Genomic DNA, 16,808 nt, shown 5'->3' with positions numbered 1-16,808 from the left:
TTTGTTTGAACCTGAGTAGCTTAAGGCTTCATTTAAGGCTCTCTGAGTTGCATACACTTACATATATACTTGGACTAACCCAACTTTACTCAAAGATGTTTGAGAGACCTCATCGTTCCAAAATGGTTCCAACTAAACTTTAATCCCAGCAAAAATAAGAACCACTGCTATAAGTCAGTGCAGTCTACTCTCTTTAAATGCAGTAGGAAAAAAAATAAACAAAAAGAGTTATATAAACTCGCTGAGGTTGGGGTTGTCATTTGGAGAAAAGTCCTTTACAAGAAAGAAGCAATCATGCAGGTTTCTGATACTAGGCAGAATAGCTCTGACATCACTCCACAGTTACAGTCTTCCAGTCAATCCACTATTAATCATGCATTTCAGCAGGACACCTGCCCGATTCTATAGTGAGCCTTACTGTAGATAATCCTCGCTGTAGCTGTTTCTGTCTTTTTCCTAAAATTCATAAGGAAAACAATCTTATTGTAGTGTATGCCCTAGTTCCTGTCTGACAGAAATTACATCCCACTTTCTGGATGACATTGTTCAGCCAGCTGTTCAGTCTTTACCTACATTTGTTGAAGACTCTCACACTTTCTTCAAACACCTGAAAGAACAAACACTACCTGGCAACTCCCTACTTTTTGCAGTGCATATTCAAAGTCATCTCTAATGAAGATGGCTTGAGAGCTTTAAAACATTTCCTTGATGCAAGACCTGAGAAGAACCCTCCTACAGATATTCCTGTGTTAACTCTTGTGTTAACACTAAACTACTTCACCTCCATGTACTACTCACAAATAAGACAAGATGGCATGGGTAGTAAATTGGGGCCATCATATGCAAGCCTGTTCAATTTGGTGAGAAACATTTTTTGAACAATATACTGGATCTGTACCTTTAGTATTTCTGAGATACATTGATTACATGTTTGGTATTGCTACATGCACATTTGAAGAGCTCAGACTGTTTGTTTCTTCTTTCTCCACGTTCCACCCAGCTCAGGAATATAGAGTGCTTCCGGAAAGTATTCACAGTGCTTCACTTTTTCCACATTTTCTTATTTTACAGCCTTATTCCAAAATGGATTAAATTATTTTTTTCCCTCGAAATTCTACACACAATACCCCATAATGACAGTGAAAAAATTGTTTGTAATTGTAATTGTTTTTTATTAAAAAGAAAAAAGAAAAAAAAACGCATGTACATAAGTATTCACAGCCTTTGCCATGACACTCAAAATTGAGCTCAGATGCATCCTGTTTCCACTGATCATCCTTCAGTTGTTTCGACAACTTGATTGGAGTCCACCTGTGGTAAATGCAGTTGATTGGACATGATTTGGAAAGGCACACACCTGTCTATATAAGGTCCCATAGTTGACAGTACATTTCAGAGCACAAACCAAGCCATGAAGTCCAAGGAATTGTTTGTAAACCTCCGAGACAAGATTGTATCGAGGCACAGATCGGGGAAAGGGTACAGAAAAACTTCTGCAGCATTGAAAGTCCCAATGAGCACAGTGGCTACCATCATCTGTAAATGGAAGAAGTTGGAACTACCAGGACTCTTCCTAGAGCTGGCCACCTGGCCAATCTGAGTGTTCGGGGTAGAAGGGCCTTAGTCAGGGAAGTGACCAAGAACCCAAGGGTCACTCTGACAAAGCTTCAGTGTTGCTCTGTGCAGAGAGGAGAATGTTCCAGAAGCACAACCATTTCTGCAGCACTCCACTAATAAGGCCTGTATGGTATAGTGGCCAGATGAAAGCCACTCCTCAGTAAAAGGCACAAGACAGCCCACTTGGAGTTTGCCAAAAGGCACCTGAAGGACTCTCAGACCATGAGAAAAAAAATTCTCTGGTCTGATGAAACAAAGATTGAACTCATCACCTGGCCAATACCATCCCTACAGTGAAACATGGTGATGGCAGCATCATGCTGTGGGGTTATTTTTCAGCAGCAAGAACTAGGAGACTAGTCAGGGAGGAGGGAAAGATGAATGAAGCAATGTACAGCGACAACCTTGAAAAACCTTCTCCAGAGCACCTTGGACTTCAGACTGGGGCGAAGGTCCATCTTCCAACAGAACAATGACCCTAAGCACACAGCTAAGATAACAAAGGAGTGGCTTGGGGACAACTCTGTGAATGTTCTTGAGTGGCCCAGCCAGAGCCCAGACTTAAACCTGGTTGAACATCTCTGGAGAGCTCTGAAAATGGCTGTGCCCCGACGCTCCCCATCCAAACTGATGGAGCTTGAGAGGTTCTGCAAAGAAGAATGGGAGAAACTGTCCAAAAATAGGTGTGCCAAGCTTGTAGCATCATACTCAAAAAGACTTGAGACTATAATTGCTTCAACAAAGTATTGCGCAAAGGCTGTGAATACTTATGTACATGTAATTTTTTTGTTTTTTTAATTTTTAATACATTTGCAACAATTCCAAACAAACTTTTTCCACTTTCACATTATGGAGTATTGTGTGTAGAATTTTGAGGGGGAAAAATGAATTTAATCCATTTTGGAATAAGGCTGTAACATAACAAAATATGGAAAAAGTGAAGCGCTCTAAATACTTTCCGGATGCATGGTATATGTTTGAATTGCCAGTTGTTGCTATGGCTGCAATGAAATTAGTAGATTCAAAGAAAAAGAACCTTAGAATCCCATGGAATGAAGGATATAATTTAAACACCTACTCTTTCAAATATGAACTGGTTCCTCCTTCTACAAATTCAGATGCACTTTGCTTCCACATCTGAAGAAGGACCTCTGTCTGAAAGGTCCTGTTTCTCTGAAAACTTTGGGTACTACACAACTTACTGCAGTACACTGAAGTTACTTGCCTGGAATCTTCTTCATATATAAACAACTGTGCAGTAGTCTTAGGCCACAACATGACTTAATAAAAACATTTAATTATATGAAACTTTCAAACATTTCGTTAGTCATATTTGGTATTTCGTTATGCACAGTACCTGAGCCCTCCATTAGCATTTCACTGTCACTGACTTTTCTGCTAGCTTAAATGAACAGACCTATGTTTATGTCTCTTAAGTGGAAAATTACAGAGTGGCTTACATGTGCAAGTCCATAAACCTTTGCGTGTGTGTTTTTCCAGGTAGTCCATGTTGATCGGAGCCACAAGACTGGCTAATGATGCAGCTATTGCAGGCTAAGGCAGTGTGTTGGCAGGGCCTGCAGTTGTGCTCCTGTTTGTGTGTGGGCTGACAGCTTTCTCAAATAAAGTGCACTCTTACCTGCACTCAGCAGCGACCACACACCGCTCAATCCCTGATTGAGATCAACTTTTGTGTGTGTGTGTGTGTGTGTGTGTGTGAGAGAGAGAGAGAGAGAGAATCCTCCCAGCACAGGTGGGATGGAATAGAAAAAAAGCAAAAAACCCTCTTTGTGTCAGAGTGGAGGGCTGGGGGTGGTGGTGGTGGAGGGCATAGGGGCTGGGTGGTGGTGGTGGTGGTGGAGGGCATAGGGCTCGGTGGTGTTGTTGGTGGTGGTGGAGGGCATAGGGGCTGGGTGGTGTTGGTGGTGGTGGAGGGCATAGGGACTGGGTGGTGGTGGTGGTGGTGGTGTTGGTGGAGGGCATAGGGGCTGGGTGGTGTTGGTGGTGGTGGAGGGCATAGGGGCTGAGTGGTGTTGGTGGTGTTGGTGGTGGTGGAGGGCATAGGGGCTGAGTGGTGTTGGTGGTGTTGGTGGTGGTGGAGGGCATAGGGGCTGAGTGGTGTTGGTGGTGGTGGAGGGCATAGGGATCGGTGGTGGGGTTGAAGTTATGCCACAGGTTCACTGAGCTTCATTAGAGTAAATGCTGAGCTCACAGGCATAAACAGTAGATTTTGCACAAGGCCCCAGGTGGAGAAAAGTCACAGTCTTTGATCTCCCTACTCCAGCAAACACAGACACAAATACACACACACACATACAAAATTCAGAAAAAAAATTCCCTTAACTGATTGGCTGTGGAGATGGAGCACACCACATACAACGAGTGCAGTGCGTGCAGTCGTGTAAGTATTATTACACCTAAACTTTAATCTAAAGGCATATTTTTATGTGTAAATTGCGGTGACATCTGGATTACTGCATGTTTGTTTTGTTGCCTGCAAACAGCAAACAGCATGTGCACAAGTATCAGTGTCACAGTGCAATGATCACACATTTGACACAAGTTCCAATGCGCTCGCTATGTATATGCAATGAGAACTGCTTTTACTGTAAAAACAAAACAAATACAAAAACTTGAGCTGTTGGCAGTGGAGGATTACTTGAGGTGCAACAGATAGGAAGGCCTGTCATAAGAATAAGGTCATTAGCAAGACAATCTTCAACATTTTATGTAAAGGTGGGGGGTGGGTAAGACACATGGTCGCATGATCAACAGACAGACAAAAACACATCACAGAGGGTCATTTTTCTTCAGGGTCCACCGTTGATGGCCAGGGTTAATTGTTTTTCTACACTGAGGCCACATATGGCGCTGGATGTGACTGGACTCCTGTAGTGCTCTGACTCAGGGAGACTCAGGAGAGAGAGAGAGAGAGAGAGAGAGAGAGAGAGAGAGAGAGAGAGAGAGAGAGAGAGAGATAGAGGACTTCGTCTCCTGCCCTGCTCATCCTGCCAGCAATGTGCGTCCCGCCTCCCTGTCACGATTGCTGCACCGCTGCCACTCAGGACGTGTCAGGACATGTAGGACAACATGGTTCTCTCCTTCACTCTCCTTCTTACACTCTCCTTTTCTCCCCTCTGCTGTCTGTCTTCACTTCCAAAGCCCTTTCATTAGTCTCTTCTCCACTTTCCCCCCACGCATACACGTGATCAATCGGTACCTGTGTTGTCTCATTAAGCACGCGCCATATTTGTCCAGGAGTGTCCCGAAACCCTGCTGAGAGCATGACTGGCAGGTGTGGTGAGGGGTGTAAGTTGCACATCTCTCTTTGCACACGCCTGCTATCAGGGCCCACTTCTCACATTTCTCAGTCGTGAAGAGAACTTCCCAAATACCCGGTTTACTGTGTTAGTCAAAGCTGATACCACCCCTGGGTAGCATTCATGCATGGCCCACACAAACGCCTACCTGAGACGAGATGTGTTTATTTTAGTCGAACACCAATTAAATGTGCTTAAATGTGTTTGCGTCTGTGAAAGCCGACGTGGAGACAAGTCCCCGTGGCCGGAAATAAAATCTGCTGTCCCGAGAGGCTGAGATGTACTTTTCGCACGTAATTTCCTTGTTTCTATCAAGACGCACATGTGCCAGTAGAGTGTGCATATTTGGAAGGAAACGGACATTATGGTGGAAGTAACTGAAGGGATATACCCTTCATCAGCTCAGTTAAGATTCAGCACAGCACCGATCGCTCCATGACTCAGTGGGGAATGCAGCGTTTGATTTGCTGACAAGGGGTTTTATGTGAATATTGCCGTTGCATTTGTACTGTTGGAGAATGTAAAATCCCACAATAATGAAAAAAAAGCTATATCTGTAGCTGACTGACTTTGGAATGGCTTTCCAGCTGCTCACTAAATGAAATAAAGTACACTCCATTTCCAAAAGTCGTGCAAAACGTATTTGAGCTGGCCAGGACTTGGCAGATGAGGGAAACTGGTCAATCTTGCGCGACGGGACAGCGGAGCTGTAGCAGCTAAGCAGAGTTAATTGCCCCAGGCTAGTCACAAAAAAAGAGCATGTCAGTGACCGCAGGGAACACTGCAGCAGCTACGCAATTAAATCACCCATCTACTCATCCTGAGTTCTATTTACTCCTGTCCCTCAAACGTTAAATTGCAGTGCATTTCCTGCTGGAATTGCTCTCTCCTTTTATCAAAAGGAGCTCGGATTAACAACTGAGATGGAAGGCTTGTGTAGGAATGAATCAGTTCTGTCACAGGGAAACCACACATCTCCAAAACAAGCTTTTGGGCTTTCTGTTGTTTTTGCTTAGGACCTTACATATCTTCGGGCTTGGTTTTTCCCCCCCCCTAGTCTGAGAGCTACAAACCACCTAAATGACATAAAAGGAGAGAGGCAGCTTCCATGTCAGGCAAAGTCTGAAAACCGGAGAAACGGTTTGGTCACAAAGGCCACCGTCAGATGAACCTTGATCTGACGAGGTTGCTTTTGCCATGAATGAGGCCTTATTTCCATAGAAACAATGCCGCGATCCACGTGTCCTGTGTGTTTTGATCAGCGTGATCAAAGCATGTGTCTCGGCATATAAAAGTATGCTTAAAGATCATTAAGCTTTGCTGTAGTGTGGTGTGATTTCAGCAGTCCACCGAGGTGGCACTGTAGAAGCTTTGACAGTGTCAAATGGTTAAAAATGGTCAGCCTGTGAATCAGAGTGAAATGATAACAATCAGGGCGTGTTTAAAGAAACACTCCAAGATTGCAAAAAAAAAATTAATTAAATGTGATAAATCTGACCACATCAGTTAGTCATTTGAAAGCACTACGGTGGAAGACAATATCTGTTGATATATAGATTTACCTGATGCTTCCATCCAAAGCAATTTACAATTATGACTGAGTACAAGTTGAGCAATTAAGGATTAAGGGCCTTGCTTAGGGGCCCAACACTGGCAACTTGGCAGTAGTGGGGCTTAAACCAGCAACCTACCAATTACCTTCACCACTGAGCTACCATTGCCTGTAGATAACTTTACCTTTGATACCAAATTAGCCACTCGTGTGGTCGATACAAGTGCTGGGTGAAAAAGTGACGTTCATGCCTTAATCGGGATCAGGACTACAACATGTGCGTTAAGGCCCGTGTATGTAGGTGTAAGGTTAATGAGTCTACAGTTTAGCACACCCCCATTGGTGTGGCCTTTACCATCCTTGGTGTTTCTAGCTGGCCCTTTCAGAACATGAGCTTATAAGCTCCCTCTGTTGCCTTTAAAAAAATGGTTGAAAATATGGGCTAAATATTGGCATTCATCATTCCTAAAAGTTTGCGTGATTAAAAAAAAAGGAGTTTGAAGGATATAGCTTTGCCAGGAAAGTGCAGTTAAAGCCCAGAGTGATGGTTCCTTCTTTTATTATTTGTTCATTAAACATTTATTAAAGCGCAGTAGGGTGGCTGAGCGAAGTCGCGTGGTTTCAAGGCTGCAGTGCTCTGAGGTGGAATAAAAGGTGATGCAGCACCCCTGGGATGGTTTAATGCTGAGAGATCTGCACAAGGGCTCAGCCGCAGGGGACATGGGGAGGGCAGCGACATCAAACCCAGCGTCGGCCTGGCTGTCCTGGGTTCAGCACGGAGACGGAAGAGCCCAGTCGCAGCAAGTGCAGCTCAGTATTTAAAAACGAAACATTAAAAACAAACAAACCAACACAACTCCAGACCCTCTCTGCGGAAGCAAAGAGCCAATATCCCTTGTAATGACCTTCATCTTCACTTCTCAAAAATAACGGCTTTCTTTTAATCTCTTTGTTTCATGCAATGTTTTGCTCCTGCATGTATCGAGATAATGTGGACGCCACACCTGGTAAATATGGAGGAGGAAGAGGACAGGCATGCATCATTTGTATTTTGAGCAGCCTAAAGCGATTCCCTCAGCCGTGCAGTGATGGCCGATGTTGTCTGTTAAGCATGAGTTCACCTGTCATGTATGAGTCTCAGCCCATCCCTTTATGCCACCTCCACTTGTCTTTCGCCTGTCACCTGAGATCTGGTACGACTGCAAATCTACCTATAGGCAACCATCACTGCTCTGTCTCAGGAAGGAGAAAAAACTACATATATATATCTATATATATTTGCAGAGATAGAAATAATGAGACAGTGAAATTCTCCCAGAGGTGAACGTGTTCTGTGTTGGCCCAGGAGCGGGTCTTTTTGCATGTTAAAAGGTGAGAAGGTTAAATCGTGACGACGCGGGACGAGGGCCCGGGACAATCATGGCGCCACCAGCGCACGCTTCGGGAGTGGCCGCTGGACTTTGGGGTGTGATTGCGCCGCGTGCATCTAAAAGTGATGCCCATCCACGAGCGATCGCAAGGTGACCCGAGCAATCCTTCATGCTGGGTCGGACCCAAACAAGGCCTCCCATCAAATCACTGCTGGCATAAAGAATGTGAAATGTTCCATCCTTTGGGGGTCGGATCATCCATCAATGGCTTTTCTCCCCCCATCTTTTTATTTTAAAAAGGCCATCAAACAAGTTCATTGATCCAATGCTTCTGTATTTGATTAATAGTCTACATACACTCAGGCCTATTCAGAGGGTCTGATATGATTTGCTTTTTCATCTTCTAAAATCTATTCTGCACTACGTAACAGAACAAACAGAACAAACGTAAACAGCATGACATTCATCTCTGACCACATTTATATTCCACAGGCAAAGGGTTGAATACCCTCTATCATTACAGGATTAGATGTATACACAGATAGAAAAAAAAAAACCTTCCATCTGCTGGCCTTGGTGATCCGAAGAAGATCACAGTGATTTCGTGAACATTTCATTTGCAGCTATAGTGTAAGGGTGGTGGAATGTTAAATACAGCGGACGTACTGCCACCAGCGTGGAAACTGGAACACCCAATGTAACAGAATACCGATAGACACAGCATGCCAAGGTCAGAGACTCCTCCCGGAGTATCTAGTCGCATAAAGAGCTGGTGCTCCGAAACAGAATCCAATACTCTGTATTAAGGCCATAATATTTAGGAGTTCTTATGGAATATTGAAGTGAGAAGACTGATTAAGGCCTGTCATATCAAACGGTTTTCGATGTGATCTATGTGAAACGTTAATCCTGTTGACATTCTTTAGAAATTTGCTTTAATTGTGCACCTGTTAAATGAAAAACATAAATAAAGTGGGCTTTCTTCCTCGTGGCCATTTTTTAATGTAGGCTATTTTTCTACGTAGCCTAGGAATGCCTGGCTGCATTTGTCTGACACCTGCTGAATGTAGCTACTGCTCATTACTGTCCTTGCATGGTCCAAGATGCTGAGAATTCCTCTGGTGCGCACCATGTATATTTCAGGCTTCCTATCATCTCCTACACTGGCACATTTCAGCTTGTCTGTATCACTATCTACTGCTTGCAAAAGACACACACGTGGCTCTGAGCACACTGCGAAATGCCAAGCCTGCATCACCAAGGACAGAATGGCCAGATCAGGGCTGAAATAGAACGCGCAGAGTTCAGGAGCGGAGCGCAAAAGCTAGACAAGAACAGCGCGAGCCGCCATCGACGTGACGGTGATGCGAATGCGTGGAGAACAAAGAGGATCACATTCTTTCAGCTGTGACACGCAGCTGAGATGACATCATGGCTAGGATGCGCATGACTGCGTCAAGCACCGTCCCATTCATCTTCCTTGATGATGGAAATAATGACTTTGTCAACTGATTGGCTTCAGATATTATACGTCACCATGTTCAAAGCTTATGTGCTGGAAAAATCCTCCGGACTCATTTGCTCCTGCTTCCTCATGACAGAAAATAATGACCCAAACCACACACCGCAAAGCAATCAACAAGCATGCTGAGGGGAAAGAAGTCAAAAAATTCTAGATGAGTTTATTGTAGGATCAAACCAAGAATCGCTAAAGTTAGTTACAGGTTTGCAACATGGCTTGCGAAGAATGAGACAGAATAGTAAGCTTTAGATCTTTAACACAATGCTTTCACTCTCTTAAAGTAGGCTTTATGGAGATTGTATTGCTCTAAAATAAATATAAAATAAATAAATACAATAAATGGTGTCTTTTTACCTTAAAACCAACCTGCTTTTTGCAGTAGCAGTGCTTGCAGAAAGCACAAGATGTGTGAATATCAGACAGCAGACTAACATAAATATTATATAAGAACAGCAGTGTGTTGGGGGATGGAACAGCTCTGCATCCTAACTATTAGGTCGCCTGCTGTGACAGTGTGAGGCCAGAGTGATGCTTCCATTGTTAGGCGCTGTTAACTCAGTCAAGGACAAACCCAGGGATCCTTTGTGTCCCTTTGCCAGTGAGAAGTGTCCTTCCAGGGCTCTGGTGCTGCAGCTTTCCCTAAGCCGGTTTTCCCCAGTCCGGGTTCTGGTGTGCCACTCCACTGCACACGCTTGTTTTCTGATTTTCCCACCACTGTTCCAATACTCCTGACTCCACTCATCAGCCAATTAAGCAGCCCTTCACAAGTTTCCGATTAATGTGTGAGACCAGGGCGAAGTCCACAGGGAAATAGCGACCTGATTCTTCAGCAACACTCCGCAAAATATTAAACAACTATGAATGCTGTCACAGCAAAAGGAATGAGATGCCAGGAACGAAAGTGAAGGCTCATGACTAACAGCCAACAGAAAGGAAGTAATGGGTCACTTACAGAGCAAGCACAGGGTAATCTTTTTTTTTTTTTTTTACATTTTAAAGCCCTCCTAGTAGTAATGTCTCCATGCTATCTACTAGTAGGTTAATACATACATATACCAACATTTACTTAGACTATACATGTGGGTATTATACAGATTAAGAAGAAAAACCTTCACATAATGTGCACTCCCTCTTGAAATTGTCACCATTAAATAGAAGAAAAATAAATCCACTTTCCAGATTTCAAGTTGCTCTCCTCAATTTTGCTCTTTACTGAGATCAGGGAATGCTCAGGCATACCTGCAGAGTTTAAGCAAGCCATTATCTTTGAGAACACTCCCAGTTCTGTGCCTGACTGCCAGGGTGGCTGTGACATCGACATCCAACCACTTAAACCCCTTCTAATGGCTTGTGAAATGTCTTGAATTAGATATATGGCCGAGGCATAAATATGTTGCTAAATTGTGCAACATCTTCTAATTTTAAGTACCACAATATTTTCCTGCTTACCCATGACGCCAGGCATAAATGTGACTGGTCAGATGTGACATCGCATCATTTTGCCATGGGATCCAGTTCTCATCCCTCTTGGATGCCCAGCAGCTGCTAGATGGCAATTACCATGCAACTTGTGCAATAATGCTGGAAATATTTTAGCCCCGTCTCCAAGGCGGCTGCCAAGTGTCAGGCCAAAAGCAGATTTTAGGAGTAAAATGTTTTGATTACGGCAGCCTCTCCTGCCCTGTCTCACCAGACTCTGCTGGCATCTGAACCCTCTTCTGACCTCCAGTAAGATATATATATATATCCTTTGGAATTATCTGAAATGAAGTCCATTTTAGTGCAAATACTTCAATTCTTTATCTCATACATATTTTGAATACTTGAGTAATCTTTTTTACTATTAAAGGTAATAAACCAGAGAGGTACACCCTAGTTACCACATGCAATACGTGAAACACCGCACCGCTGATCCTTGAGCAGTTTCTGACCACAGGGCCACTGCTGATCAGATATTATTTGGTCAGTGGGTTTTTCTCAGAACAGCATTGGCACTGACAGGGTAGTGGCATGCTAGTGGGTGTTGCTCTGAGTGTGAGTGTATCAGGCACAGTGGTGTCGCTGGATTTTTTTTACATGTGTCAGTGCCACTGCTGGGTTAAGAGCCACCCAAAGATATCCAGCTAACAGCAGTCCCGTGATCCGATTGAGAGAAGGGGCCCCTCCAAACAGGACGCAGCCTTTAGATTTTAACTGCAATCCCAGAAGACGTTTGTAATCAGTAAATTCACTTGCACGGTTGGTGAAGGTCTTTCATCGGAAACATCTCTCAAGAAACCCATTTTCTCCAGAAACTGCGTGTACTCTGACAGAACGTTTTCCTAATTCTCCATTTCATACTTAAGCAGGCTCCGTGGAATGTCAAATTTGACATCGGCTGAAGCCTCTGGTCTAAGACCCGAACCTCGTGCTCTGCAGCGTATCTCTGCGATGCTTGTCATAAATCCCATAAACACACTCCCGTGGAAGCATGCCATGCGGACAGCAGCATGGCTGTAAGAAGATGCGCTACATGTAGGGCATGTGATGAGGTAGCACAGATTAACACTGCAGACGTGAAACGGGCCATGGCGAGGCCTCTGTCAAAATTCCGCTACGATCACAATCGATTGAGCCGGCTGAAAGGCTGCGGATTTTGCTGATTATTCTATAGCAGGAATACTCTGCTATCTTGACCCTTATTTTTCACTAATATTCTTTGCCATTAGTCGTCTTCATGATGACAAATAGATCCGACAAGAGTTGTCACTTTGATGAATCTCTGCGTTCCCATGGCAACTTTCCACAGGATGGAGCATGCCTAATCAGCCATGGTAGGGTTCATTCTCAATTGTTTGCATGAAAGTAAGGGTTTATACATGACCTCTACAACCTTTCACATAGGCAACCATGAGATCCATGTAGGCAGGTCATAATTTCAATCGCAAAAAACAGCAGTTTTGTTGGTTTTCATATGGTTTGCGTTGTAACAAAAGCTATGAATGCAACTCTCCACACCCCCTCTCCCACCACAGCCTTGCCCCCAGCCCCGCCTCCCAGCCCAGCCACACCCCATACCCCAGCCCCGCCCCCCCACCCTCCGATAAACATTACTGGAACGTTTTAGAGCATGCATTGCAACTAAATACCGAATCTAACTTTTTAACTTGTCAAGATGAATTTTATTAAGAGATAGGTGTAAAAATTCCTGTGAACACATTTTCCCCGGGGTCGAAGAGAAAAAGTCTATGGCAAATTTGGTCTCGGCACCATATTGTGTTGCACAAAGATTTGCATTATTCTTTTGAATTCAGCCCACCAGGTGTCTTGTACACAACTGGGATCCCAGGTCCCAGGGCTACTCTCATAAAACATTAAGCTCCCACCTGACTTCAGCAGTAATTTTTTTTCTCCCAGATCTTTGAAAACAAGCCAAGGAAATATTGAGGTTTCATATGCATATTTCATGTTGGTAATTTCAGCTTCCCTGCCGGCAAGCTTTGCACTTCAAGTAGATGGTGAATAGGTTCTCGAGTTTGCCGTGCTACTGCTATCTGTCTATTATGCCCAGAGTGTGCACAGGGACAATGTGCAACTTAACAGGTTAATTCCGAGGGCTAGGCCCAGAGCAGGTCTGCTGTGGCATGCATTTATACTTCTAAAACGCTCCTAAGATTTGACATGTTAAAAATCGTAGCAATTTGTATATAGTGTTATCTAAGCGGTAGGAAGTGCCAGTAGACCTTGTCTGAATACACTGTAAGTCCCAGTAAATAAATCAATCAGTTTCTTGTGTCATCATTCTAATACCACTGCCTTAATCCCTTAATACTGCATAATCAACTTTGAGTCGGGCATACCCTCAAGTTTACGCCCCTCTCATTTTGCGCAGCTTCGTTATGCAGGGAACATTAAGGGACTATTTCAGTAATAAAAAAGCGCTAACAGGCTGTTGTACCTTCTGTTGTGTCACTGATGACAGCGGCTTAGTGGGGGGGGGGGGGGGGCAAAAAAAAATGTTCTTTAAACAAAAGACATGGGTGCTGCTTGGAAGATCTGGCCCTGGTGTTCCAGTTCCCCTTCAGCTGGTATTAACTGAGTGAGAACCTTCTGTCACCAGCAGATGTTAGAGTAAAGCTACTGGAAAACAGGTGTCACACTCCCTTCGTGTCGACTGACGGTGCTTGTAATTTAATATCTGCCCATTGATTTGGATTGTAAATAGTACCTTTTGATGCAGATTAGTAATCTTTTTACTGATTTTAGCAACACATGTTGCATTAGAAAATGTTAATGCTAGTTTCACCAAAGCCTTATAAGAGGGCAACATAGCAACTATTTATACATGTATATCATACAGATATGACTACAAGAAGCACACTAACATGCACAATATGAAAAAGACTGTAATCCTATAAATAGTCCTGCTAAATCTTCTGGCAAATAAATAGGAAGCGATGCGTTGAGAATTTTCAGTGGAGGAACATGACGCAAAATCCAATCAAATACGGTGCACATTGCTAACCAGCACAAGCATTCCACCAAAATCAGTGCAGAAGCGTTTCTTTGTGTATTTACCATGAAAAAAAGAAGTCAACATTCCCAAAGGATCAAGGATTTAAGATGTGCATTCTTTGATATGATTGGCATACTTAAATCCTCCCTTAAACAAGCAGCTTTGGGTCAGTTACCTTCATTCTGCGTCATTGTGTTGGATGAATGAATTGAAAGATGTCCTTGCAAATCTCTGCTCGAGTAGCATGCTTTGATTATGGGATTTACCTGAATTCAGATCCAAGTACCATGCAGTTCTGCAATGACATATTACGCAGTGTAAAAATACACTGCCTGCCCAAAAAAAAGGTCGCACCGTGTAATATTTCGTCGGACCGCCTTTAGCTTTGATTACGGCATACATTCGCTGTGGCATCGTTTCCACAAGCTTATACAATGTCACAACATTTATTTCTGTCCAGAGTTGCATTCATTTTTCCCCAAAATCTTGTATTGATGATGGGAGATTTGGACCACTGCACAAAGTATTCTCCAGCACATCCCAAAGATTCTCAATGGGGTTCAGGTCTGGACTCTGTGGTGGCCAATCCATGTGTGAAAATCTCATGCTCCCTGAACCACTCTTTCACAATTTGAGCCCGATGAATCCTGGCATTGTCATCTTGGAATATGCCCGTGCCATCAGGGAAGAAAAAAATCCATTGATGGAATAAACTGGTCATTCGGTATATTCAGGTAGTCAGCTGACCTCATTCTTTGGGCACATAACATTGCTGAACCTAGACCTGACCAACTGCATCAACCCCAGATCATAGCACTGCCCCCACAGGCTTGTATGGTAGGTACTAGGCATGATGGGTGCATCATTTCAGCCGCCTCTCTTCTTAACCTGATGCGCCCATCACTCTGGAACAGCTGTAAATCCGTTTTTGCCCGATTAGCTTCACTGACAAGTGGTTTTCTTAAAGCTAAACAGCTGTTAATCCCAATCCCTTGAGTTCCCTTCGCATTGTGTGTGGAAATGCTCTTACTTTCACTATTAAACATATCCCTGAGTTCTACTGTTGTTTTTCTACGATTTGATTTCACCACACGTTTAAGTGATCGCCGATCATGATCATTCAAAAAAAGTTTTTCCAAGTTTTTCCTCTAAGATGATGTTTCCCCACTGTCCTTCCACTTTTTAATAATGCGTTGGGCAGTTCTTAACCCGATTTTAGTAGTTTCAGCAATCTCCTTAGACGTTTTTTCGTCTTGATGCATGCCAATAATTGAACCCTTCTGAAACAGATTAACATCTTTTCCACAACCATAGGATGTGTCTTTCAACATGAGAAGCTACTCACTGCATCAGTTAGGCTTAAATAACTTGTTGCCAGCTGAACCATAATCACTCATGCAGTACTTATGCAATGGGAGGCTCTTACCTATTTGCTTAGTTAAATCCAGGTGCTGACCTATTTTTTGGCCAGGCAGTGTATTGTGTAATAATGATGCTTAGCAAGAAAGCCTTACATTGAAGAGCACTTCTCTTTAAGTCTTATCCTGAAATAAATGCACTGACATGCATGCAGACTCCTTGCGAAAATCCCATAAAACACTAACTATAATCCTCTATAGCAATTTATATCAAATTGGTTCGGCATGTTTCCACTGTTAATTCCCTGTTGAAAACATGGGCCTGCAGTGCAATATGAAAACCTCCCGATCGCCAGTCAGGAGCAGTGGAGTAACAGATCCCACTAGACGCGAACGCCAGAGCTCAAGCGTATGACATGTGTCTCGTCGGCCCGCCCAGTTAGATTAGGTCATTCCTGGCAAGGGAGACATTTAGGAGGAGAAGTCCTGTCCTAGCTTTTACCATCATGGACGATTTGCATTCCCGAGGACACCACGCTGCGAGGTTCGCTCCTTCCGCAGGAGGAAAATGACGCTGACATTTACACCAACTGGATGAAATCTGGTGACTCAGATGAGAATTTGAAATATCAATATGAATTATGAGGCAAATGTGCATATCTGATAAATGATTCGTCTTCGAATGGTTAAAGGACTATCTGTTCCATAAAAAAAATGCTTTTACGTGTTCCTCGCACATTTTAAATGTATATGCAGACGAAGGGGGAAGAAGCATAGCCACATCCAGACATAAAATTGATTTTTCAGCACAAATCCCAGAAACTAAGATGTTGCTTCCCAAGCTAACTGTTTTGATAAAGAAGGTCATTAGAATACTCTGGTCTTACCAGCTGCCTTCGTTTCTAAGTAATTCATTTCAAACCCAGTGTGAAACAAAAGAAGGGGTGCGGTGAATATTCCGTTTCCTGCTTCCGAATCTCTAAGGTAGAATTGAGCCCACGTTGCTTATTCGGTGACCTAGTTGAGACTTTATAGAAATGTTTATTAACTGCAAACACCATAGATTTATAATTTTCAAAAATTGTGGCCATTCTGTTTGCATGCAGTTTCAGTGTTTGCCTTCCTGCTGTAGGACTGTTGGATTTTTTTTTTTTCGATAGCAGATCCCACTCTCAAAGATCTTGAACGACGCTGCTATGTCTGTATTTACACCCCTCCCTGCGAAATGGCACTGCTGTGATGGAAACGATCCTTGAGATTTGTGTAATATACAGACTCGTGTTTCGCTCCAGCGCGAAAAACGATCCGATCGGCAGCGCTCCACGTGATCAGACCGTGCGGTATGAGATGCAACCGTGCATAATCTCGTGCCTGTAAAATGCACCCAGGTGTGAGTCAGGTGTAAACGCAGGTGCGAGGCACGCGCGTCGGTCAAGGCGAGTGGTGAGTTTAGAAGAGCGCGCAAGGCTGCCTTCATGCGTCTCGCTGAGAACTTCTGCCGCAGAGATTTCCACATCCCTCCCCGGGATCATCTTTACTCCAAAGCCCGGGGCGTGTGTATAAGCAAGAACGCT

Source organism: Electrophorus electricus, chromosome 11, assembly GCF_041902795.1.
Source record: "Electrophorus electricus isolate QZ-2024a chromosome 11, ASM4190279v1, whole genome shotgun sequence".
NCBI classification, from domain to species: domain Eukaryota; kingdom Metazoa; phylum Chordata; class Actinopteri; order Gymnotiformes; family Gymnotidae; genus Electrophorus; species Electrophorus electricus.
Note: the sequence above shows the minus strand (reverse complement) of the source record.